Genomic DNA, 26,481 nt, shown 5'->3' with positions numbered 1-26,481 from the left:
CTGTATTTCTGATCAATTTGATGTTATTTTAAAATGGACCAAAAAAAAGTGCTTTTCTTTCCAAAACAAGAACATTTCTAAGTGACCCCAAACTTTATAACGGTAGTGTACTTAATAGAAAATGAAAGTGACCCAGTAAAATATTACTTTGAGTAAGTCTAAAAGCATTTGGTTTTAAATATACTTAAGTATCAAAAGTATAAATCATTTCACATGCCTTATATTGAGCAAACCAGACAGTACGACTTCCATTTTACTTTTATTTATTTTTACGGATAGCCAGGGGCACACTCTAACACTCAGACATAATTTAAAAACTAAGCATTTATGTTTAGGGAGCCTGCCAGATCGGAGGCAGCAGAGATGACCAGGGATGTTCTCTTGATAAGTGTGTGAATTGGACAATTTTCCTGTCCTGCTAAGCATTTGGAAATACTTTTGGGTGTCAGGGAAAATGTATGAAGTAAAAAGTACATTATTTTCTTTAGGAATGTAGTGGAGTAAAAGTGAAAGTAGTCCAAATATAAATCAAGTAAAAATGACCCCCAAAAAACAACTTAGGTAGTACTTTAAAGTATTATCTCAAAATGTTCTACTGCTTGAGCGCATTTCCTCTTTGCAACAATTTTCCTATCTAAAGCCTTGCCTATATTAACATAAATGATCAGAGATCACACACGATTTATAATGAGAAGCACATTCATTATTTTGTATTGACGTGTGGTCCCGATGTGGGTAGTTGATCACCTGTAAAAGATGAGAAACGTGTATTAGAGTTTGAGGTTGGAGCGATGGCATATGGTTTGGTGCAGAAACCTATTGTTGTGCATCTCCAAGGTAAAACGTTACTCTTCCTAACACGTATAACAGTTCCAACTGTGATGTGAACATGTTTATCAAGAGAATTAGGTCAAGCTGTAGAAATGTAAAGGATTACCTTGTTTCCCTCTGTGATTGAAGAGGGGTTTCTGTTCATTTCCTGTTCAGATAATTGACAGGCAAATGAGGCCCATTAGAGCATGGTTTTTCCATTGACGGGTAATGCAGTAATAGGTTATCCTGGAGGGACGTACATGTTCATACCCCAAAGTGTATCTATGCTAAGGACATTTTCGAACCTTTATTGACATGTGTAACTTAAGGTTATTAATGTGGGTTTATCATCTGAGGATGTGTATTTTGAAATTCATGCAATTGAATGTTAATTGAGTACCCTGACGCAAAACTGATTCTCGTTGGCTGTTGCATCATAGGTATATGTATTTAAGCACCTGTCATTTCCTTATTTGTTGGACAGGACAGGTGGGAATGCTGCTGGGTTACAGGCATATTTGCAGCCTGGGTTTTTCTTTTGATAGAGCTCTACATATTTGGATCCAGATGATCTTTGATCAATGACCAGTTTGTTATTTTCTTTTGTAAATATCTGTACGGCTTTGGCCAGTGTATTTTGGCAGGCTGCAAATAAAAAGCCTCACCCTGTGCAAGAAAAGTCTACATTTGCTGTTGCCTCCTCACTGTAAAAATCCAACCACTGGGTCAAACTTCACACTCAAAAGTATTGTGGAGCTCCTGCATCTAAATACAAACAGTATCAGCACCCAAATTGAGTACCGGCCCCTACTTCAGTCCAAGTCAAGCACTGATCATATTTAGAACTTTGATGATTCAAGAACATAAAATGCCATTAAAATATGGTCATACCTTTAACGATGAGAAAAATATTGTGATATGATATTTTGGCCATATCGTCCAGCCCTATACACATTTACCCCTCAGGGAGGCTAACAACATCCTGGGCTTGGGAAAGAGAGGCTTTGAAGAAGACTCCAGGTAGCAACATCAGCTAGTAGTCTCAGAACAATGCAACATGTAGAGAACACAACACAAACCCCTTTCACCACTCCTCTGCATCTCCACCTCTCTCCATTCCTCCCTCCCTACTTCTGACCAGCTAAATATTTTATCAACTGGCAGAAGAACCTACAACCCCCAAGGCCAGGGGCTCTCTCTTTTTTTCTTTCTTCCTTTATAGAGGAAAGAGGGGGGCAGTGAAGTGCTTGTGATTGGTCACATTGAAGCGGTTCTCTTCTCTTTCTCCGTTCGTCTCTCCCAATCTCCTCCCCTCCTCTCTCGCTCTCTCCATCCGTGTGCATAGCATTGTGTGTGTGTTGTGTGTGTGTGTGTGTGTGTGTGTGTGTGTGTGTGTAGCACGCTGCTCGGTTCAGAACTGGATGAACGACCTTGAGCGCAGGGCTGAGTTGCCGTGGCAACGAAGCTTCGCCCAACCAGTAACAGCTGGATGCAACAGCACTCCCTGAATTTTAGCGGGAGTCGCCACGTTAATAAAAATGACACTCTCCTCCTCCCCCCTCTTCTTTCTCCTATTTATCCCTCCCTCCCTCCCTCACACGTATGTAGACCTGTACTCTCAGACAAAAGAAAAGAGCAACTCTTGTCCAAACCATTGACTGATCGTCCACCAGTGAGTCAGAGTAGGAGGTAATGCATTAGTTCCCGTGTCTATGAATTGGTTGCATAAAAACATTTAAAAAATAATCAAATACGTAGTCATTAAACGGTAATACATGTCACTTATTTTACCTCGATTAAAATATTCATGGGGAGGAACTGAAATGAGGGAAACGCAGGGGGGAACGTAATTAGGTCATGCATATATTAATGAATATTATTGAGTAACTGAATCATTTATTGTCAATCAAAGCGGTCCTACAGCCCTTGGCCATTAAAATATGTGTCATTATTTAGTGTTGTGCTGTTGGTCTGTGGACAGGCAACACGGAGCTGACAGGAGACTCGAGCTGGAGGGAGCAGGACATGGTGGAGGATGTCACAGAGTTGGTTCCAACCAGCTCCATCTGGAAAGCATTCCAGCAGAGCTCGCTAGCTCGCGTCACACAACACACCCGCACCAGGCAGGCAGGTACAACACCCACATGAGACAATGCCATCCCATCCACACACACAGTCGCATACATTCACACGCAAACATGTGCTTACAAAACACACACACACACATCCTTGCATGTGCAAACACACACAGGCACACACGCACCCCTCCCAAAACACACACGGATGCACAATACATACTTGCAAAAAGACAAAACGTCATGCACATTCAAATCACCTTCTCACCTCCCAGTCATTTAAGAGCAGACTTAACTTATTTAGCCTGAATTCTGTGATTCAGCCTTAAAGGGGATTAAGACTTAGAATTAAATGAATTATGAGTAATGAAAGAGAGAGAGGGGAGAGATGGAGTCTGGGATAGAGAGGGAGAGAGAGGCAGAGCAAAAGATGGAAAGCAAGTGATGGAATTGGTACAAGACAGGGGGTGGGAAAAGAGAGAGAGAGAGAGAGACACTTGGCATTCCTCTCACAGGGGAGACAGACGGCTCAGTAAAGATCAGAAACCTGAGGACATGAGGTGTACTGGAGGCACTGGCTGGAAATAAGGAGAAGAGAATCACATACAACAGCCTTTCCAACTGTCCCCTCTCCTCCTGTCCTGTTTCCTTCCCTCATCTCAATCAGTCCTCTCTCTCTCTCTCTCTCTCTCTCTCTCTCTCTCTCTCCCCCTCCCTCCTACAGGGGCTTCTTAAGCGCACCACATTTTAAAACAGCAGCGATCAACAAAACAGGCATTTTTGGTAACCGGAAACGAGTTGTTAAAGATAGTTCTACTTCCGAACTTAACCGGCGACACTCAAGTGCATGCTGGTCTGCCTTCCGTGAGCTTTCAAAACCGGTTTACCAGGGAACCTACTTTCAAAACCACACGTGCACACGCACGCATGTACGCACACGCGCACAAACACACAACTCCGTCGGCAACCTGACACCTACTGCTTCTGTAAGCCGTAAGCACACACATACCGCAACCATTCAAATGGACAAATATTCAACTGGGCACAGAGACTTTCATTGCGGCTGTGCTCAGACTCCACACGCAATCTTCTCTGAAACACCCCGTAGCGGTCCAGCCCGTGCCAAGCAATCTTCTAACTTCAGACCTGATCGCAAGAGCCAGCCGCTAAAATGTCTTTGGTACAGAAATGAGTGGCTAGTTCAGGGTTTGTCAGTTTAATGCTGCTCACTTAGGAAGTGAATGACTTGGCAGTGACGCAACAAGTAGTCTTTTCTCTTCTGTGCTAGTAGAAAGACAGGGAGATAAAGGTCTGCCCTGGGCATAGACCTCAACGTTATACACCACAACTAGATAGAATTATCTGCTACTGTTGTCAGTCTGTGTGTGTCTGTGTGTATTGTGCAGCCCAGACTAATCTGCATTTAAGCAATAAGGCATGGGGGGGTGGTATATGGCCAATATATACCACGGCTGTCAGCCAATCAGCATTCAGGGCACGAACCACCCAGTTGAATTGAATGCTGATTGGCTGACAGCCGTGTTATATCAGACCGTATACCACGAGTATGACAAAACATTTATTTGCACTACCTTAATTACGTTGGTAACAGGTTTATAGTAGCAATCAGGCACCTCAGGGGTTTGTTATATATGGCATAGTGCCTAACAACAGCACTTAGCTGTGGTATATTGGCCATATACCACACCTCCTCGGACCTTATTGCTTAATTAGAGGTCCAAGTGACAGGACAACCCAAAAATCTGTCCTTATGGAGAAGGGTACACTGCCTGAAAATACCCAAAACCTCAGGCATCAGGACGGCCACCTCTCTCTGGTTTAGAGAGAGGCAACGCAACAGATCAGCTCATCAAACTGCAGCTGGGGGAGAGGGGCACTGTCACACACACCATAGAGCGAGCAAGAGAGAGGCCGACACATACAAACTGAAGAGAAAGAGATGTGATGAACAAACTTGCAGCAAAAAGAGCAGGAGGAAACAGACAAAAAGACGAATAATGAGGTAAAAAATTCCAGCAGGTAGTGTCACGCTGGAATAAAGGGTCGGGAGACAGGCGCAGGAATGCGTAATCGTTTAAAGGCACGGGGACGAAGACCAAACAAACACGTAACAAAACACAGGGTTGAAACCCGAACAAAAGAGCGAGGAGTACCTCGAATAAATAACACAAGGGCACAATGATTAACACACGGGACGAGACCCGTAATCATCTGCACAATCCACAATGGCACGAAAGCCAAAGCACAGGTACTCACACGAACCAACGGACATTGGAACAATAATCGACAGGACAATGGTAAACCAAGGACACACTTATACAATTACTAATCACTGGGAATAGGGGCCAAGTGTGCGTAATGAAAGTTCCGGAGGGATCTGTGACAGGTAGCTTAACCTGAGCCACTTCCCTGAGTCACTACAAATACAAACACCCCCCCACCCCCCCAGCCCCGAACCAACACACACACATCCCCCCTTGTCTCCTCCCCATCATCCCAGACTAGTGTGGTAGTCCCCACTGCCTCCTCTGCTTAGCACCCATTGCCTATCCTCCTCCTTCCACCCCTCACCCCCACAGCCGGACCCAGTCACTAACATCACCCCTGCCCTCGACCCCCTTCTTCTATTTAGCAAACACCATGCATCACTGTCACCCCCCCATCCAACTACTATCCCCAACCCCCATCTGGGGGCCTATAGGCCCAGCAGCCTGTCTATGTCCAGTCTCCCTGCACCACCTCAATTTAGGAGCCCTCTGTAAGCCAGCGTGGAGGGGAGAGGTGGGGCAAGTGTGTGTGACTGCGAGGGTGTGAGCGTGTGTCTGTTAATTGAAGGTTTGGCCACAGAGAGACATCACTGTAAAATCTGCCAGCGGGGCGCTGAGGAACAAGACGCTGTCAGCCCGGCCGCCACACCCTCTACTCGGCCCTCTACCCAGGCAACACAGTCACACAGCCAGGTCATCCGGGAACAAAGCCGGAGACACAGAGCTAAATTTAAACCGAGGCTTTTATAATTAACTCAACCTTATTGCCCTGGCCCTGCTGCCTGCAACACACCTCATAGACTCTCTCTTTGACACATTGAGACACTATATTAATAAGCAGAAGAACAATATATAAGATCATAGATGTTTCTATAATAATTCAAGTAAAATAACTATGCAACGGGGATGGTTATATAAATAGGGAGTGGGGGAGGGTCATAAAAGACAGGACCTTTAGAGTAGATGAACTATTTCACACACACACACGACAAGTTGCAGCAAAGTCTAAGATGACACCGACATACATGTAAGACGGGAAATGAAACGAACCACGTTGGGATCGGGTAGAGGAAACATCGACACTATCTGCTGCACATTGTCTACTGTATCCTGGGAGAGCACTGTCTGACTTGCACGCCACACGTCTGTCCCTTATTGGCGTTCGGACCCTTATCATGTGAACCAGAATCACATCTCTGCACAGTGCACACCTCCTAAAAGTATCCATGTACAGAGTTATGACCTATGACAACCCTTCCCTGTCGCCCCTTCTCCATCAGCGATGGGCTTCATGGACTAAATGACGGAGCAACAATAGGCTACAGTAAATTCACTAGAATATACTCCCTTAGTCAACATTTGACAACACACACAGACTAGCTACATTATTTATTTTTTATTCAAATCATTCCGTTGATTCTTCAAACATTGTGCAAGGAACCAGTGGGGGGGGGGTAATTTGCTGTTTTATATGGAAACTCGTGCTATTGTACACATTTTGCCATGAGGCAGAGAGGAAAATGTTGCCTTTTTAAAGCTAAAATAGGCCATAACTCTGTGTGCTGGCTGTGACAACGGAACTGGATTAAGAGCTGTCTTGTTTGCTAAATGAACAAATGAAACAGTCCGTGACACGGTGCATAACGCCATAGAAGCACTGTGACATACGCCTCAATGCAGTCATATTCGTGGCTTATTGGGGGTGTCGCTTTCAGTTCAATATTTTTTAGCAGTTCATTATTTTTTTGGCAATGCCAACCTGTAAGAGAATTCATCCCAGTTCCGTTTCATCAAATCTGACGAACCCAGTGCACCGCTTGCTAGGAATTCTATCTGATGATGTTTGCATGTTCAGGTAAAAATACAACTCATCCCCTGTTTGGAACACTGACAATTAAAGAGCACAACAAATTCAAATCAACTCGTATTTTTTATTGTTGTTGCTCAATCTGATTGGCCCTGTATCTAACTTGAACATAGACGAGCAACATTTGCAGCTGGCTACAGTGTATCAATAGTAGGATGGGTATCACATGTAGGCTGCGACGTACCGACATACACTGACACCATGTAACAAACTCGAGCAGCAATAACAATGTAATAATGGAGCAACACACAGCAAGGCTTCGCTGTAAAGTTACATCTCCTTCGGTGAAGTAAACCTTGACTAGAGGTGTGTGAGTGAGCGAACTAGAGAGAGAGCTAGGGATAGAGAGGGAGAGAGATAGAGCGCATTTACATTTGACTTGGTTAGACTTTACCCCTGCGCCGCCGGGCGACATGAACTTACCGAATGAAAGCAACATGTCCTAGGCTAGTTTACGAGTCAGAAAATACTGTAATTTATGTCGTGTCTTCCGCGTGTACCAGAACATAAACAGCACTTTTTTTCTCTCTCAACCTTGTCCTCTTAGTAAGTTAGAAAATGTGTCCCTTCAAGTTCCAAACTAAAGGGCACTTTATTTTCAATTCCTCGGCTATGACCATTAATAGGTTCAAAGCCACTATGCCAGAGACCATAGGGTACAGCGCGCTATACCCACACCAAAATCCATGCCCTTGGCTTGGACCTGGAGTTATACTTTTCATTTGCTGTCAAAATAAACGGGAATATGCACAGTGCCCGTGTGTGCGGCGCACCAACCCGTGTTGTGTTATGAAGAGTGTATAGAGTCCTACTACACATTAGTGGACAACAAAGTCCGTCCAACCGAACGACGGACAATGCCATTCGTGCGCAAAACCGAGCTTGGTATAGAAGGAACGTGTAAAGGGGAAAACGTCGTAAACTCACCAAAACGATGTATCTCTGTGAGCGCACCGATATCTTCTTCGTTTCGCTATTAACTCTCCGCCATCTTCAGCGCTGTGTTTGTTTAAATGGGAAACACTCCCGAAGCCCAAGAAGCCAGCTTGTGGCTGAGCGTTGGGGTTTCTGGGTAGAGTAGTTTTATTCCCCGTCGAACACTGTGCTTTTCGCTAGGGCAGACCTCCCGGATACGGACTACAACTACGTATGCCCCCAAGAGGAGATCTCGAGTTCTGGTGTAGACGGCTGACAGCGACGATATTAGAGCAGAAAAATGCCATGGTGTTTATTTTTAGTTAACATGAGGAGCACTTGAAAAGCAAACAGTGGCTTGTTGTGTGGAAATGCCTGTATTACCTAATAGGCTGTTCTGCTATCATCTGCTCTAAACATGGCCATGACGATTTGCAGAAGGAGTGTGGATTGGACATAATATCTAAGTAAATGTATAACATTTACAGCAGGGATCATCAACTACATTCAGCCGCTGGGCCGATTTTTTTTCATGAGCGGATGGTGAGAGGGCCAGGAACATAATTGCTAATAATTTGTAGACTTCAAATTGACCGCAAGAAACTCAAACATTATATAATATTTCACTAAAACATAATCATTTCAAACCTTGCTTGCGTTTGCACATGATCACGTATCTCTCTATTTGTTATGAGTGGTAATACTTTGCGAGGTGCCATATTAAATCAAACCACTTTAACCGTGATTTTGAGTTTGATTGAACTGCTATTAAATGACATGATGCTTTGATTTAGTCTGGCAGTCTTTACTCCTTAGTGAGAGCTAACTCTGAATTGCTAGCTGTACTAATATTTTCTGGACCTGGAAAGGGCTGCGTGGTTTCATTTTGTATCTGTAGAACAGTGGGACCTCCAGGCCTGTATGTCTTATAGATGAGGCCCATATGTGGACTCAATATGGGGAAGCTGGCAGGGTCAGTGTGGACCGGTGGCGTCAGAGCCTGCATGGTGGCCTGGGGACTGGGGCACAATCTGCACAGTCGGCCCAGAACCTGTACCCCTGCCAAGAAGAGACAGGGTAGGATAGCACCAACCCGTCACCATGGTGATACCAGGCAGGCAGGGGAGTAGGCACACACACAGGCAGAGCAGAGAGTAGGGTTTCAGCTGTGCCAGGGAGGGGTAGAGCTTGAGGGAGGGAGAGCGATAGGAAGAAAGTGAGAATCAGGTAGAGAGAAGGAGGAGAGAGTGTAAAAACAGGTATGGAGTGGCAGAAAGGCTGGAAGACGGGTAAAGAGAGACACAGATGTATTGCTATTATTTAGTATATTGTATTTACTAGGATCCCCATTAGCTACTGCCAAGTACTCTTCCTAGCATTCAAACAGAGATAAAACAATTACATCACAATAAATCAAATGAAACAACCTACATCCTACGTAAAACAACGCATCATACAAGACATATTTATATTATTCATCTATTAATACAAATGTACAATATAAAATCCACAATACCACAACATTACAATGTACAATCTGATTTCACTGCTCGCTTGAGTTACTTGATGTGGAAGAGAGTTCCATGTAGACATGGCTCTCTGTAGTACTGCACATTTCCTAGAGTCTGTTTTGTACTTGGGGACTGTGAAGAGAACCCTGGTGGCATGTCTTGTGGAGTATGTATGTGTGTCTGAGCTGTGTGTTAGCTATTTGAACAGACAGTTTGGTGCTTTCAACACGTGAATACCTCCCACAAAGGCGAACTAGTGATGCAGTCAATCTCTCCTCTACTTTGAGCCAGGAGAGATTGACATGCATGTTATTAATATTGGCCCTCCGTGTTGATTTAAGGGCCAGCCGTGCTGCTCTGTTCTGGGCCAACTGTAATTTTCCTGTAGGACTTGTTTTGTTGATTGAGTGAGTGTGAGAGGAGAGGGAGAAAAATGGTTGGAAATACAGAAAACAAGGCAAGGAGGACAATGAGAGAAAAGGAGAGAGAGAGAGAGGGCAAGAGAAAGAGAGGGAGAAACGGTGAGTGATGTGAATATGCAGGGTGGGTGAAGATGAGGAGGGAGAGAGTGATAGAAAACATTAAGCAGAGCCAGTTAGAGAATTATCCAGAGAGAGTGCTAAAGGAAAGAGAGGCGACAGAGAGCGAAGGGGGAGGAATGAGCAGGAGGAGAACAGGACTTTGCAATTAGCCTGGCCTGGGCATAATCCACCAAGTCAAGGAACACGACCAGAGGAAAAGAAAGATGCTTGTATTATGTGTCCTTTCAAACCTTTTTTTAAGAGAAAGAGAGAGAAAGAAAGAGAAAAGGGGTGGACGTGTGACACTGCAGAAGTTACAAAGTTTTTAGTGATGAAAAGTGTCCCAAGTGAAAACTGCAGCTCAAGCAGCAGCAGCAGGCTGGCAAGCAGCATATTTTCTGAACATGTCCCAAAAAGCTTCGACAAACAAGACACACGCTATTTATACCGCCGGAGAAAGGCCTTCAATTATGGTACTTCTTTTAGGAAGCAGTGTCAGCACAAACAGACTGGTACTTGATAGCTTCTCTGCGTTGGGGATTATGTTGCCCGGCGAAAAGTGCTTCAGGAACATCCTGATTCCAAAGTTAGTTCTTCTTTGGATTGACCTCCTCTATTGGTTCCCATCTATACATGTGAATGAATGAATGCTCGAGTGAAGTTATTTGGTGACAACTCTTCAAGCCTAAAAGTATATTTTATTGGATTTGCTTTGATGAGGTTTGTCGTCTGTTTATGGGTGTAACTGTGTGTGTGTGAGCTCTCCTCTCCATTTTCTCTACAGAACTAGGGGTGGGCTTGAGTCTTGTCTTCCCCCCCCCCCTCCCCCATCACCACACAATGCAGAAAGCCAAACCACTATCAGTGCTTTTGTCCATACTCCCCCATTAAAGCGAGAGGGCACAGAGGGGGAGAGGAGGAGGAGGGTGAAAAAGAAGAGAGAGGTGAAAAAAAGAGTCATCTGTCATGAAAAAGAATATGTCTGAGAGAGGTTGAAAAAGATGTCCTTAACCCCAAACCCTAAACCGAACCCCTAACCCTAATCGTAACCCTGACCCTAAACCTAACCCCTAAGCCTAAAATAGCCTTTTTCCTTGTGGGGACCGGTGAAACGTCAGCACATTTCCCTGTTTTCTCCCTGTTCTACTATCTTTGTGAGGAATTCTGGTCCCCACAAGGACAGTAAAAACCAAACAAACACACACACACATCTACTTCCTTTAGGATCCCTCGTTGTCGAATATGAGATATCACGGGTCCGGGTTGTGGTGTGGGTCCGGCTGGCCATGGGTCCGGAAATGGCTAAATAGGCCAACCCGTGGCCTGTAGATCTGGTCGCAGTTGGTACAGCGATGGTTCCTCTTGTGAACAGGGCTTGTTGTTACTGGCAAAGGTGTCTGTGTTTTAATGCACACTCTTTTTCCAGATAAGTGCTGCCTTCTTTCGGCCTCCAAGAGTTGGTGATTTTGGTCCTGACATGAGGATCCCCCAGTTGTTTTGATCTATATTGCATTTCTTGAGGCGTGCTTTGAGGTCGTCACGGTAACGCTTTCCCCCTGACCTCCAGGGGCACGGGATCTATCCCTGAGTTTGGGATTAGAAAACTTGTTTAGGGAGCTTCGATTGGCTCATCCTCACGAGGTGACCGGCCTGTCGGAGGTGATGTTTCCTAGTGGTGACTTCTATACAGGGGGAGTTGGTTTTCTCCAGGACACTGATGATGGTTTGTCTGTCTTCCCAGCTGATGTTAAGCATTATCCTGAGGCGGCGTTGGTGAAATTTTTCGATGGGGTCCAGGCTTCCAAACTCTATAGCAGGGTAGGAATGATCGCACGCACACACACACACACACACACACAAACTGTGGTGGAAAACTGTCCTATACCCCCCTCCTTCATAATCACATACACGCATGAAACTGAACAGGCAGAGCCCGGGTCTGTATCAAACACATGTAGAGCAGAATAAGTCAAAGAGCAGTAATTGGATAGAGATGTCCCAGATGTTACTGAGACAGAATCCTGGAAGTTTTCAGTACTGCAGTGACAGTGAGAGGGAGGGGAATAGACAGAGAGAGGCTGTTTAACATTCCAAACAGGTAGAGAGAATTCAGGAGCAGCAGAGCAGCCAGTGGCACACACAGGTATAACGCACAGGGGCTCAGTGGGAGGGAGAGGGGGAGGCAGAAAGAGAGAGTGAAAGTACAGAGGAGATGGATGGGTTTGGAAACGTCCACTTGCACACAGGTGTCGTGTAGGGAAAAAGAAGGGGAGGGGGTAGAGAGTAGTAGGAGATTGGTAGAGAGAGGTGTTAGGCGCTATTGAGAATACATGTACTAGCCGATTCTACACCACCCCAGGTTTAAACCAGAGCAAGGGGAGCTCTACCTAACATTACAATACAGGTTCTTAAATCTGGTGGAAACTCACACTGTTTACCCAGGGAAGAGGCTTGAGACCAGAATAACGTTATGATATTTTTTTGGGAAAAGTCTCTTTTTAAAAAGGTATCAAATAATAAAAGTGATAAACAAATTAAATATAAAATGAAAAATAAAACAATGAAGGTACAATATACAATAAAGATAAGTCCTTAGATTGTTGACGCTCTCACAGTAGTATGGGCCCGTGGTGCAGATCAGATCAGTAGTGCACTTGAGAATTGCACCGTGGCGAGAGTTCAGAGTTCTAGGGGAGTCGCGTCAAGGCCACCCACAACATCCGCATAGGAACTGCGAGACAGAGAAAACTGGTGACAGTATGACATCTGAATCACTGAATAACTGTCTGTCAAATCGTCAGGAACACTAGCAAAGCAAAATACCCTCGGACTAAACCAAATAAATATAGTAAGGGTGCCACAAAGACAGGAGACAGTTCAAACAATAACAAAATAAAAAAACAAACAGTCGCTCCAGTGCTCATCCGCGTGTCGACACGCATTCAAAACACACACACCTGTAATTCTACCACCAGCTAATAGTAGGCTACTTCAGCTATTTTTGGCCTCATCTTCTTCTATTACGTTCGCCTCCACACTTCAACACACACAACGTTATCTTGGTGTGGTAGCTAGCTGGCTGCAATGTTGTAGTAGCGTTTGGTGTCGTAATGGCTGAGCCGGAGCGTGGAGCGGGAGCTTGGGTTGGTAGTGAGTGCGGGAGGAGAGAGAGAAATGTTTTGTCCATTCCTCATTATAAGGGGCCCGCTCAGGGCTCACTCACACACAAAGGGGAGGGGGACTTAATAGCATAAGATTGTTATATCGTACCTTAATCACAATAACCCCCTTTTGTCACATATGACAGAGGTACAGGTACACTCTTAGATAAAAAAGGTGCTATCTAGAACCATAAAAGGGTTATTTGGCTGTCCCCATAGGATAACCTTTTGAAGAACCCTTTTTGGTCCCAGGTGGAAATCTTTCGGGCTTACGTAGACCTTTCGGGTCTACGTGGAATCCAAAAAAGGGTTCTAACTGGAACCAAAAATAGTTATACCTGGAACCCCAAAAAGTTATCCTACGGGGACAGCAGGAGAACCCTTTTAGAGGCCATTTTTCTAAGAGTGTAGAGGCGGAGAGAGAAAAAGAGAGCGAGCGTGGGGTGAATAGAGAAGCTTGCAGGGACTCAGGTGTATCATTTTGAGGGAAGGAGCTAGATGAGGGAAAAGAGAGGGTAGATGAGGGAAGACACAAAAGGGAGAGGTGAAAAGAGATACAAGGGGGGTGGGATAGATAGGAGAGTGGAAAGGAGTACAGACGAAGAGAGAGAGACTGACACCACAGAGAAAAAAAAATCACCTTTCTAAATACAGTGGGCTAGTACACCAATGTGTTTGACATGGGCAGGAGCAGGCTTGCGAGCTGAGGGGGAGAGAATGTAATCTTCCTTATTTGATATTTTTTCCATTACCTTTTCGCCAAGTTTAGAATTGTAAACTATTGCGAGCACTGCTCCACATCACGTGATATACACCACAAGGGGAGAGAAGAGAAGAGGGAGAGAGAGAGAGAGAGAGAGAGAGAGAGGGACAGAGAGGGAGAGAGAGAGAGAGAGAGAGAGAGGGGAGAGGGACAGAGAGGGAGAGAGAGAGAGAGGGGAGAGGGACAGAGAGAGAGAGAGAGAGAGTGAGAGAGAGAGAGAGAGAGGGACAGAGGGGGAGAGAGAGAGAGAAAGAGAAAGAGAGGGACAGAGAGGGAGAGATAGAGAGAGAGGGGGGAGAGGGACAGAGGGGGGAGAGAGAGAGAAAGAGAAAGAGAAAGAGAGGGACAGAGGGGGAGAAAGAGAGAGAGAGAGAGAGAGAGAGGAGAGGGACAGAGGGGGAGAGAGAGGGACCTGATTAACTCAAAGTAAACTGTTTATCGTACATCAGAGTGTGTCCAACTTCAAACTCCCACAACAGAATAGATAAGAGTGTACTATGAGCGCACCGCTTATAAAGGGAAAGAGCTCTCCATGCAGAATGGGGCCCATATATAAATATCCCATGTTTTTCTCTCGCTTCCACCCCAATCCCATTATCTTTTATATCAATAATGCAACAGAAAAAATGATAAGATTTTTGTTATTTAAACAACACAAATTATTGCAGTTTTACCATCTCACCACCAGGGGATGCTGCAGCACCAGCAGCACCTGTACTTCCCGCCGCTATGTGGAAGGAGAGACAAAACAAGGAGGGCTGATCATCTCTCTGTCACCCATCTATTCATAGTCTCAGCTACCATCCCACCACTGCAGGCACCTCTTACTGCAGGCACCTCTTACTGCAGCCACCTCTCACTGCAGCCACCTTTTACCGCAGCCACCTTTTACTGCAGCCACCTTTTACTGCAGCCACCTCCTCTTGCAGCCTGTAGAGCTCCCATCAGCACAACAAAGCCAAATCAATAGGACTTGATGATTATAGCAGATCAATAAGATTTTTTATTTTTTATTTCATTTAACCTTTATTTTATCAGGGAGTCATACTGAGACCAAGGACTATTTTACAGATGAGCCCTGAATTACATAAATTACACACATCAAAATAGAACATACAAAATGCGAGCAGAAAGCAAAACAAGGTCTTAAAGAACAAACCCATTCATTAGTACTAAGGTCCTCTATCAGATTTCTAAATTGACCTAGAGGCACCAGAACCTCACATTTAAGAACGTTTTGAAGATTGTTTCGCAAATAAGCTTATTTACCTAAGTCAGTAGAGACCAAAGCGAATTTCAAGACTTAGCCAGCCCTGAGACCCGGGTGTGGTAACTCGTATGTCTAAAGACTTAGTCAGCCCTGAGACCCAGGTGTGGTAACTCGTATGTCTAAAGACTTAGCCAGCCCTGAGACCCGGGTGTGGTAACTCGTATGTCTAAAGACTTAGCCAGCCCTGAGACCCAGGTGTGGTAACTCGTATGTCTAAAGACTTAGCCAGCCCTGAGACCCGGGTGTGGTAACTCGTATGTCTAAAGACTTAGCCAGCCCTGAGACCCGGGTGTGGTAACTCGTATGTCTAAAGACTTAGCCAGCCCTGAGACCCGGGTGTGGTAACTCGTATGTCTAAAGACTTAGCCAGCCCTGAGACCCGGGTGTGGTAACTCGTATGTCTAAAGACTTAGCCAGCCCTGAGACCCGGGTGTGGTAACTCGTATGTCTAAAGACTTAGCCAGCCCTGAGACCCGGGTGTGGTAACTCGTATGTCTAAAGACTTAGCCAGCCCTGAGACCCGGGTGTGGTAACTCGTATGTCTAAAGACTTAGCCAGCCCTGAGACCCGGGTGTGGTAACTCGTATGTCTAAAGACTTAGCCAGCCCTGAGACCCGGGTGTGGTAACTCGTATGTCTAAAGACTTAGCCAGCCCTGAGACCCGGGTGTGGTAACTCGTATGTCTAAAGACTTAGCCAGCCCTGAGACCCGGGTGTGGTAACTCGTATGTCTAAAGACTTAGCCAGCCCTGAGACCCGGGTGTGGTAACTCGTATGTCTAAAGACTTAGCCAGCCCTGAGACCCGGGTGTGGTAACTCGTATGTCTAAAGACTTAGCCAGCCCTGAGGTGCAGTGGGTAACGTCTTCTAAAGGGTTAGCCAGCCCTGAAGACATAGCCATGTCTCAATCTCGTGATGTCTAAAGACTTAGCCAGCCCAACTTTCTGGTAGAGAATGCAGTGATATGTCTAAAGACTTAGTTGCCCTGAGATAAAGGGCAATGTGCCATGTCTAACTGCTTTAATGAGAGTGGCAGCTGCGTATCATATAAAGATTAGCCAGCCCTGAGACCCGGTGAAGAGTCGACTGAATTATCTAAAGACTTAGCCAGCCCTGAGACCCGGGTGAGGTAGGACCTATTTCTAAAGAAGCCAGCCCATTTTTATTCTCAGGGTCTTAGCTAACTCATCAATATGCTTTTTAAAGACTTAGCTTTTCAGCCCAGAGCCCAGGGTGCAGGGGCACCATCAATATGGTCCAAAGTACATATGCATAAATCTTCAGACGTTATTTTGCAGTGGGACGTCTTGTAAAAGGGTTGAAAATGAAAACATAGCCATGTCTTTTTACCTGTTTTCAAAGACTCATTTCTGGTCTAAAATTGTTGCCCTTAATAAAGGGCAGTTAAGTTTTCCTGATAAGCCAAAAGGCAGACTGTATTCAGATAGAGCCTGGTCAACCATGGGGGCAATAGCATACACTGTAGAAGATGAGCCTGGTCAACCATGGGGGCAATAGCAGTCACTGAATTATCTGCTTCCTGCTGTTTAACCATGGGGGAGGCAGGACCTATTTCTATAGAAGAAGCCCATTTTTATTCTCAGCTTCTTAGCTAACTCATCAATATGCTTTTTAAAAGACAGCTTTTCATCTATCCAGATGCCCAGACATTTGTAAGCAGGGGCACCATCAATATGGATGGTGGGTTATTTTGATGTGCTCTAGAGAACAACATATAATTCGTTTTTTACCTGTTTTCAATACTCATTTCTGGTCAGTTAAGTTTTCCTGTAATCCAACGAAGGCAGACTGTAGTTCAGATAGAGCCTGGTCAACCATGGGGGCAATAGCATACACTGTAGTTCAGATAGAGCCTGGTCAACCATGGGGGCAATAGCATACACTGTAGTTCAGATAGAGCCTGGTCAACCATGGGGGCAATAGCATACACTGTAGTTCAGATAGAGCCTGGTCAACCATGGGGGCAATAGCATACACTGTAGTTCAGATAGAGCCTGGTCAACCATGGGGGCAATATCATACACTGTAGTTCAGATAGATCCTGGTCAACCATGGGGGCAATAGCATACACTGTAGTTCAGATAGAGCCTGGTCAACCATGGGGGCAATAGCATACACTGTAGTTCAGATAGAGCCTGGTCAACCATGGGGGCAATAGCATACACTGTAGTTCAGATAGAGCCTGGTCAACCATGGGGGCAATAGCATACACTGTAGTTCAGATAGAGCCTGGTCAACCATGGGGGCAATAGCATACACTGTAGTTCAGGTTGCAATTTTTTTTTTTTTACAGACAAGTGTATATTGTTAATATAAACAGTAAACATGAGAAGATGAATGTTGCAATAGGTCCATCCTCAGAAACTAGTGACTCTCATGTGGTTGTTCTCTGTGAAAACATATTAAACTAAAAGTAGAGTATGTGAACCAGTTGGGTTCAAGGTTCGTCACTCATGGAATTTTAAGCATCCGTTTGTCACAGGAGATTATTACACGGATTTAAGGAGTTAAAATCAACAGAAAATATAAAAAGTGCACAGCCAAACAGCACACATAGAAGCAGTGAGACTGGGTCTAAAACCAACACCTGACCTTACTGGTGCACTGTAGTTCAGCTGCCAACAAGTGCAGCTTAATATAAACAGTAAACACTAGGTCCATTCAGAAACTGTGTGTTGTGTTGTGTTTGTGGTAAATATTCACTGTGCCAGATGCACAGTTTGTTATTGATCCCAGCTGCATGGACATGATCACACACACTTGCCGGCAAGTACATAGACACATGCACGCACGAACGCACACACACACACACACACACACACACACACACACACACACACACACACACACACACACACACACACACACACACACACACACACACACACACACACACACAAAACAGACTTCCTGTGGTGCCAAGTAATTAACAGTGTCTGTTTTTTTGTTTTTTGTTTTGCTCTACTTGTCAGCATTCCAAACAGGACATTATTTGTCTTTGAACCTAAGCATGGTACTTGACTTGGGCAGGAGCTTACCTGAACTCTGTACCTGGCAACTCACATTTTCTTCCGCTCGAGTTCCTGCACCTCCCATAGAATATTAGCTCAAATGCATTGAGGAGTTCTTGCACCTAAATATAAAATGGTACCGGCACCTATTTCAATCCAGCCAACTTGACACAACTGTGGGAAGCATTGGAGTCAACATGGGCCAGCCTCCCTATGGAACGCTTTCAATACCCAATCCATGCGCCGACGAATTGAATTATGCTTGATTATTTACCCTGAAAAAATCATTCTAAAACAAAAACCATCAGCTTATCAATTTCAAAATAATGGGCAGGTCTTGGCAAGTGTCACTTCGCACGGATACTATGTGCTATCGCTGTGTAGGCTAAGCTACACTGTGTAGGCTACTCACCGTTAGCAAGGTAGTTAAGACTCACTAGCCAACTTGGCTGGCAAAAACAAGTAAAATTGCAAACAATTCTTTTTCAAGAGACAGTGATTTCACCATGAAGGGCCTCCAGTCCCCCTCTGTATCAATCACTGATTACATTGACCTAATCGAGGGCCTTAAAGACAGTTTCAGTACATTAAGAGACAATGATCAGCACCACAACAATGTTTTATTTCAACACTTTTAGAAATCATGAAGCATGCTTCTCACTGCAACTCGCACGCTCTCCCTCCCTCCGCTGAGACATGATTATCAGTCCAGTGAAATAAAAAATCAAGTTATTTCAATTTATTCTCTGATGTGCCTCGCAAGTAACAGGCTACAACAACTGATCTATTACGTTTCATCATATAGCTTAGCTTGAGACTCAAGTTTTGAAATATAAGGAACTCTACATTAATTACAATAAGGGGTAGGCCTACTTGGAGAAAAGCGGATTTCTCTTCTTATATATGGAAATAGGCAAATGCAGCAAAACTATATTTATAGCGGAGTGCCTGGATACAGCCCTTTAGCCGTGGTATATTGGCGATATACCACAAACCCCCGAGGTGCCTTAAAAATATATGTAAAAATATATGTTTTGTCATACCCATGGTATATGGTCTGATATACCACGGCTGTCAGCCAATCAGCATTCAGGACTTGAACCACCAAGTTTATCATTGGAAATGTAACTTTAGCCTGTGCTTCTACTCCCATGCACTATAGTTAGGCCATATAACCAGTCTATTGATAATTTAATTGATATCACACAATACATTGTAGGCCCACTTGATCCCCCGCACCCAGCAGAGAATTGCACTTGGCTTGCATTTCGACTCATAAAGTGATCTCGACTAAGAAGGATGATTTGAGTGCCCAAATTTTGGTCAACCTACATTTTTGCTGGCCCTGTTATCAATGGATTTCTGCCTACACCACTGACACACACGTGCACGAAGGCACGCTCGCGCACAAACACACACAGTCATAATGTAATGTAAGCTCTAGATTGAGGAGAGTTGATCATGCAGTTTTGGAGTGGCGGTGTCCTAGATTCAGAGCACTGCCATGCTCCCACCCCTCCCTTCTCCTTTCCCTCTCTTCCTCTCCTCCCTCAACTAAACTCGTTCCGTCCTTCCCCTTCTTTCCACCCCCTCATTTCTTCTCCTTTACTGTGGTTGGTTACATGATAAATAACCTCTCCTCACAGTTATTCTATCCCTGCCTACCTTCCACCCACCTTTCTGTTCTCCTCTCCTCCTTCATTTTAGTTCTCCCTCATTCTCTCTCTCCCATTGGCTTGCTGGCTGGACACTGACACTGATTCGCCACATCCCCCTCCTCACGGCTCACTGGAGCCTTAAAGGAAAATTCCACCCCAAAACGATCTCTTGGTATTTGTTTCATTAGTCCATTGTTGATATAGTCCCAAAATCTTTTGCATGTCAGCAATCAAGTTTTGAAGATATATAACTTTCAAAATACAGAAATACAGCCAGTATACACTCTTAGAAAAATAGTTCTGAAAGGGTTCTTTGGCGGTTCCCATAGTGATCCACTCTTACATGCTGACTAGACCAGGCGCGTACATCCGCGTGCGCATGTTGATTTTGTCTACCCACATCAGAGGCGATCAGGACACACAGGTTGAAATATCAAAACGAACTCTGAACCAACTATATTAATTTGGGGACAGGTCGAAACGCATGTAACATTTATGGCAATTTAGCTAGTAAGCTTGCTGTTGCTAGCTAATTTGTCCTGGGATACAAACATTGGGTTTTTATTTTACCTGAAATGCACAAGGTCCTCTACTCTGACAATTAATCCACAGATAAATTGGTAAACCGAGTTAGTTTCTAGTAATCTCTCCTCCTTCAGGCTTCTTCTTCTTCTTCTTTGGACTTTATATGGCGGTTGGCTACCAACTTTAAGGTGCATTATCACCACCAACTCGACTGGAGTGTGGATGGCAGTTCCTCTTTTAATCACCCACGTGTGTATATGGTCCTAAAAACCAATGAGGAGATGGGAGAGGCGGGACATGCAGCGTATGAAGCATCACAAATAGAACCAAGTTCTACTTTTTGCGCCTACGACGACAGTTTGGATGCAATGATTGAGTAACATGTATGTGTACATTTATTTTGCAACGCCTGCGCATGTAATGCGAGCAGCGTGGTCAGCATGTTAGAATAAAAGGCACTATCTAGAACCTACAATGGTTGTTTGGCTGTCCCCATGGGAGAACCCTTTGAATAATCTTTTTTTGGTTCCAGGTATATACCCTTTTGGGTATAAACCTCTGTTGAAAGGATTCTCAAAAGGGTTCTCCAATGGGGAGCACCTTTTTTTCTATGACCGTATCACTGAGACACACAGATTAAGATCCCTTTATTGGTCAACGAGGTCCAACTGAAATGCTGATTAAACAGCTTAATAGTGGGGTATTTGATCTGGGCATGTGCCAGGTAACGGGGTAACGTCATGTTTCCCTCTTACACCATACCCAAACTGGATGCGCGCGTGCGCCATCGTGCGCAAATTGATTTTGTCCCCTCCACACCAAACGCGATCACGACACACAGGTTGAAATATCATAACAAACTCTGAACCAATTATATTAATTTGGGAACAAGTTGGAACATTTTTAACATTTATGGCAATTTAGCTTGCAGGTGCTAGCTTATTTGTCCTTTTTATCTAGCTTGCTGTTGCTAGCTAATTTGTCCTGGGATATAAGCGTTGAGTTGTTATTTTACCTGAAATGCACAAGGTCCTCTACTTCAATAATTGATCCACACATAAAACGGTCAACCAAATCGTTTCAAATCATCTCTCCTTCTTCCAGGCTTTTTCTTCTTTGTACTTTATATGGCGATTGGCATCCAACTTTCATAGGTGTATTACCACGACCGACTGACCTCAGTTCAGCTTTCAATCACCCACGTGGGTATAACCAATGAGGAGATGGCACGTGGGTATCTGCTTCTATAAACCAATGAGGAGATGGGAGAGGCAGGACTTGCACCGCGTTCAGCATCACAAATAGAACTGACTTCTATTTTAGCACTTGGCAATGCAGATGCTCGTTGGCGCGCGCAAGCAATGGGGTGCAATGATTGAATAACATGTATGTGTACATTTATTTTGCAACACTGCAGGTGAAGTGAGTTCGGAAAAACTGAAAGTATGCATCTTATAAACAGTTTTCACATACAAACTTTATATGTCTGAAGTCAGAATCAAATAGTCTTCGCAAAAATAACATGGTCACTGTGGTAGAACGTTCATTTTGTTTGCCGACTTTCAGAATTGATCAAAGTCCCATTTCAGATGTGGCCATTTACGGAAATCGTTTATTTTCTAACTATTACATTGACCTGACTATCCACAATAATCACATTAATATGTGCATGTTACCATTCTTATTAAGTTCACCATCAAGTTCGTATGTTATGAATTTCGAGATAGTTATGAATTATTTGAATACATTTTTTTCAAGAAAACCAGACAGTATCTTGTGTGACCACTATTTTCCTCATGCAGTACGACACATCTTCTTAGCATAGAATTGGTCCGGCTTTGATTGTGGCCTGGGGAATGTTGTCCCACGTCCACGAGCACCTAGATGAGCTTCCCTAAAACAGTTTCTGACAGTTTGTGCAAAAATGATTTGGTTGTGCAAATCCACAGTTTCATCAGCTGTCCAGGTGGCTGGCCTAGACGATCCCGCAGGTCAAGAAGCTGGATGTGGTGATCATGGGCTGGCAGGGTTACATGTGGTATGCGGTTGTGAGGCCGGTTGGACGTACTGCCAAACTCTCTAAAACAACATTGGAGGTGGGTTATGGTAGAGAAATGAACATTCAATTTTCTGGCAACAGCTCTGGAGGATATTCCTGCAGTCAGCATGCCAATTGCATGTTCCCTCATTGTGTTGTGTGACAAAACATTTCAGAGTGGCCTTTTGTCCCCATCACAAGGTGCACCTGTACAGGGTTGCCGTATGGGTGGGTGGGGGACGACGACGATACTAAGGGCCTGTGACAGGGGCCCTAAAAAATTATTAGAACATTAGGTACATTATTTTCAATATTAAATTATTAACCTATCATAATTAATATAATATTATTTTTTTTTACAATGTACTAATAAAACTAACGGTTTCTTTTTATTTTCTTGTTTTTGCAAAAACTAAACATCCAGAGAGCCTTTGTATTGCCCAACCCCCCTATTTAAATGAAATGGTTCGGTCCTGCCCCCAAACCAGGCGCAATCGTGCATACAAAGCTCTCCCCTGTCCTCCATTTGGCAAATCCAACCATAATTCTATCCTCCTGATTCCTGCGTACAAGAAAAAACTAAAGCAGGAAGTACCAGTGACTCGCTCAATACGGAAGTGTTCAGAAGACACGGATGCTACAATAAAGGACTGTTTTGCTAGCACAGACTGGAATATGTTCTGTGATTCATCCAATTGCATTGAGGAATACACCACCTCAGTCATCGGCTTCATCAATAAATGCATTGATGACGTCGTCTCCACAGTGACTGTACATACATATCCCAACCAGAAGCCATGGATTACAGGCAACATCTGCATCTAGCTAAAGGCTAGAGCTGCCGCTTTCAAGGAGCGGGAGACTAATCCGGACTCTTCTAAGAAATCCAGCTATGCCCTCAGAAGAACCATCAAACAAGCAAAGCGTCAATACAAGATTAAGATTGAATCCTACTACACCGGCTATGACGCTCATCGGATGTGGCAGGGCTTGAAAACCATTAAGGACTACAAAGGGAAACCCAGAGGAGAGCTGCCCAGTGACACGAGCCTACCAGTAGAGCTAAATGCCTTTTATGCTCACATCGAGGCGAGCAACACTGAAGCATGCACGAGAGCACCAGCTGTTCTGGATGACTGTGTGATAACGCTCTCAGTAGCCGATGTGAACAAAACCATTAAACAGGTCAACATTCACAAAGCCTCCTGGGCCAGACGGATTTACCAGGACGTGTACTGATATTTTCCACCTCTCCCTGACCGAATCTGTAATACCTACATGTTTCAAGCAGACCACCATAGTCCCTGTGTCCAAGGAAGTGAAGGTAACCTGCCTAAATGATTACCGCCCCGTGACACTCGCGTCAGTAGCCATGAAGTGTTTTGAAAGGCTGGTCATGGCACACATCAACAGCATCCTCCCAGACACCCTAGACCCACTCCAATTCACATACCGCCCCAACAGATCCACAGATGACGCAATCTCAATCGCACTCCACACTGCCCTTTCTCACCTGGACAAAAGGAACACCTATGTAATAATAATGTTCATTGACTACAACTCAGCGTTCAACACCATAGTGCCCACGAAGCTCATCACTAAGCTAAGGACCCTGGGACTAAACACCTCCCTCTGCAACTGAATCCTGGACTTCCTGACGGGCCGTTCCCCAGGTGGTAAGAATAGGCAACAACACGCCTGCCACGCTGATCCTTAACACTGGGGCCCCTCAGAGGTGTGTACTTAGTCCCCTCCTGTATTCCCTGTTCACCTACGACTGCGTGACCAAACACGACTGCAACACCATCATTAAGTTTGCTGACGACACAACAGTGGTGGGCCTGATCACCGTCAACGATGAGACGGCCTATAGGGAGGAGGTCAGAGAACTGGCAGTGTGGTGCCAGGACAACAACCTCTCCCTCAATGTGAGCAAGACTAAGCAGCTGATCGTGAACAACAGGAAAAGGCGGGCTCTAGTGGAGTGGGTCGTGAGTTTCAAGTTCCTTGGTGTCCACATCACCAACGAACTATCATGGTCCAAACATACCAAGGCGGTCGAGAATAGGGCACGACAAAACCTATTCCCCCTCAGGAGACTGAAAAGATTTGGCATGGGTCCCCAGATCCTCAAAAGGTTCTACAGCTGCACCATCGAGAGCATCCAACCGACCGGTATGGCAACTGCTCGGAATCTGACCGTAAGGTTCTAAAGAGGGTAATGCAAACGGCCCAGGACCTATAAAATAGGCGGTGTCAGAGGAAAGCCCATAAAATTGTCAGAGACACCAGTTACCGGAGTTATGGACTGTTTTCTCTGCTACCACACGGCAAGCGGTACCGGAGTGCCAGGTCTAGGACCAAAAGGCTCCCCAACAGCTTCTACCCCCAAGCCATAAGACTGCTGAACAATTCATAAAATCGCCACCGGACAATTTACATTGAACCCCCCTCCTTTTGTACACTGCTGCTACTCGCTGTTGATTATTATCTATGCATAGTCACTTCACCCCTACCTACATGTACAGATTGCCTCAACTAGCCTGTAGCCCTGCACACTGACTCGGTACCGGTGCCCCCTGTATACAGCCTCGTTATGGTTATTCTTATTGTGATACTTTTTATTTGAGTCTACTTGGTGAATATTTTCTTATTGAACTACACTGTTGGTTAAGGGCTTGTAAGTAAGCATTTCACGGTAAAGTCTACACTTGTATTCGGCGCATGTGACACATAAAGTTTGATTTGAATTTTGAGTTTCAAAAGGAAGTAAGACACCTGAACACTGTATATTCTGTCACTTTCCCACATGACTTGTCCCCTCTTGGTCTCCTGAATGCAATTTGTAAGGCATTATTGGAGAAGTGTGCATTGTTTTACATATATTTTGCACACTGCCTGTGACCGTTGCTGGTGGTGAGATAGCTTTTAGTAAGCTAAAACTGATTAAAAAAATAACTATTTGAGTTCAACTTATGTACCAGGACAGGCTTTGCAGTCTTGCCATGCTGTCCATTGAAAGTCAGTTAGCTAGAAAGCTGGACTTCAAAGACTTGATTGGTGACTTTGCTAGCAAGAAGGCTCACGCTGAGAACAGACTGAGAACAAGATGTATCTCAAAGTAATGGCTGGATTGCCATAATATTTGTTGTGCACAATCAAGACCCCAAGTGGAAGAAACCTATTGATTTGGTGACCTCTTGACCTTTCCTCTGGCGCCACCATCAGGCCTTTTCATTTCCATTTCCATTTTGTTTTCCATTTCCACTTTCACAGCTGCTTATTTTATAGTTGGTATGTGTATACTTAGTTCAAAAATTTGCTGCTGATTTTATTATTTTGTTTGTTATATCATTCAATAGATGATAATGTTCATTTATTTTAATTTAAGAGGTTAATGTATATTTTAATGTATATTTATTTTTAAGTTATTCAGAGAATTTTGTTAAGAGAATTTTCCATTCAAGAATTGTACCCTTAAGATCCCACGTAGACTGTAAAAGATGGCCTTTAGCACATTTCTTATAGGCATCAGTCTTGCATCAAATAGTGAATTCCACTATATGCAGAACGTTGCACGGATGTCTGCACAGTGTTATATTTTCACAGCTCACTGTCAGTAAGCATAGTACAGTAAATATTGGAGCATTGAATGGGTCGATTGGGTTCTGGAGGTGTGTGGTTATAGCAATTGCGCAAAAGCCCTGCAACTGTGTAATGATCATGGTGTTTAATCAGCTTCTTGAAATGCCACACATGTCATGGGAATGGATTACCTTGGCAAAGGAGAAATGTTCAATAACAGGGATGTAAACAAATGTGCGCACTACATTTTGAGAGAAGGAAGCTTTTTGTGCGTATGGAAATGTTCTAGACTCTTTTATTTCAGCTCATGAAACCAACACTTGTTCTGTTTATTTGATTTTTTTCAATATAAATGACATGTCTACACTGTATATAGCGTTTTACTTTCTGTGTTCTTATTTCGTATTTTCATTTGTTCTACCTTATGTTATTTTTGTTGTGCTACATTGATTTTGATTAC

The 26,481-nt window shown here is 44.3% G+C and overlaps 1 long non-coding RNA gene across 1 annotated transcript; it reads right to left on the bottom strand.

The window, feature by feature from the left end:
* Positions 1–242: 242 nt before the first annotated feature.
* Positions 243–8,082, bottom strand: LOC135572518 (uncharacterized). Its single transcript, XR_010464364.1, has 3 exons — positions 7,971–8,082; positions 938–979; positions 243–747 (listed from the first exon to the last, which is right to left on the bottom strand). It is a non-coding gene; the product is annotated as an uncharacterized LOC135572518 (long non-coding RNA).
* Between the last annotated feature and the right edge of the window lie 18,399 nt (positions 8,083–26,481).

Source organism: Oncorhynchus nerka, linkage group LG7 (assembly GCF_034236695.1).
Source record: "Oncorhynchus nerka isolate Pitt River linkage group LG7, Oner_Uvic_2.0, whole genome shotgun sequence".
In the NCBI taxonomy this organism is placed as follows: Eukaryota; Metazoa; Chordata; class Actinopteri; order Salmoniformes; family Salmonidae; genus Oncorhynchus; species Oncorhynchus nerka.
Note: the sequence above shows the minus strand (reverse complement) of the source record. Positions and strands in the feature narration are given on the sequence as shown.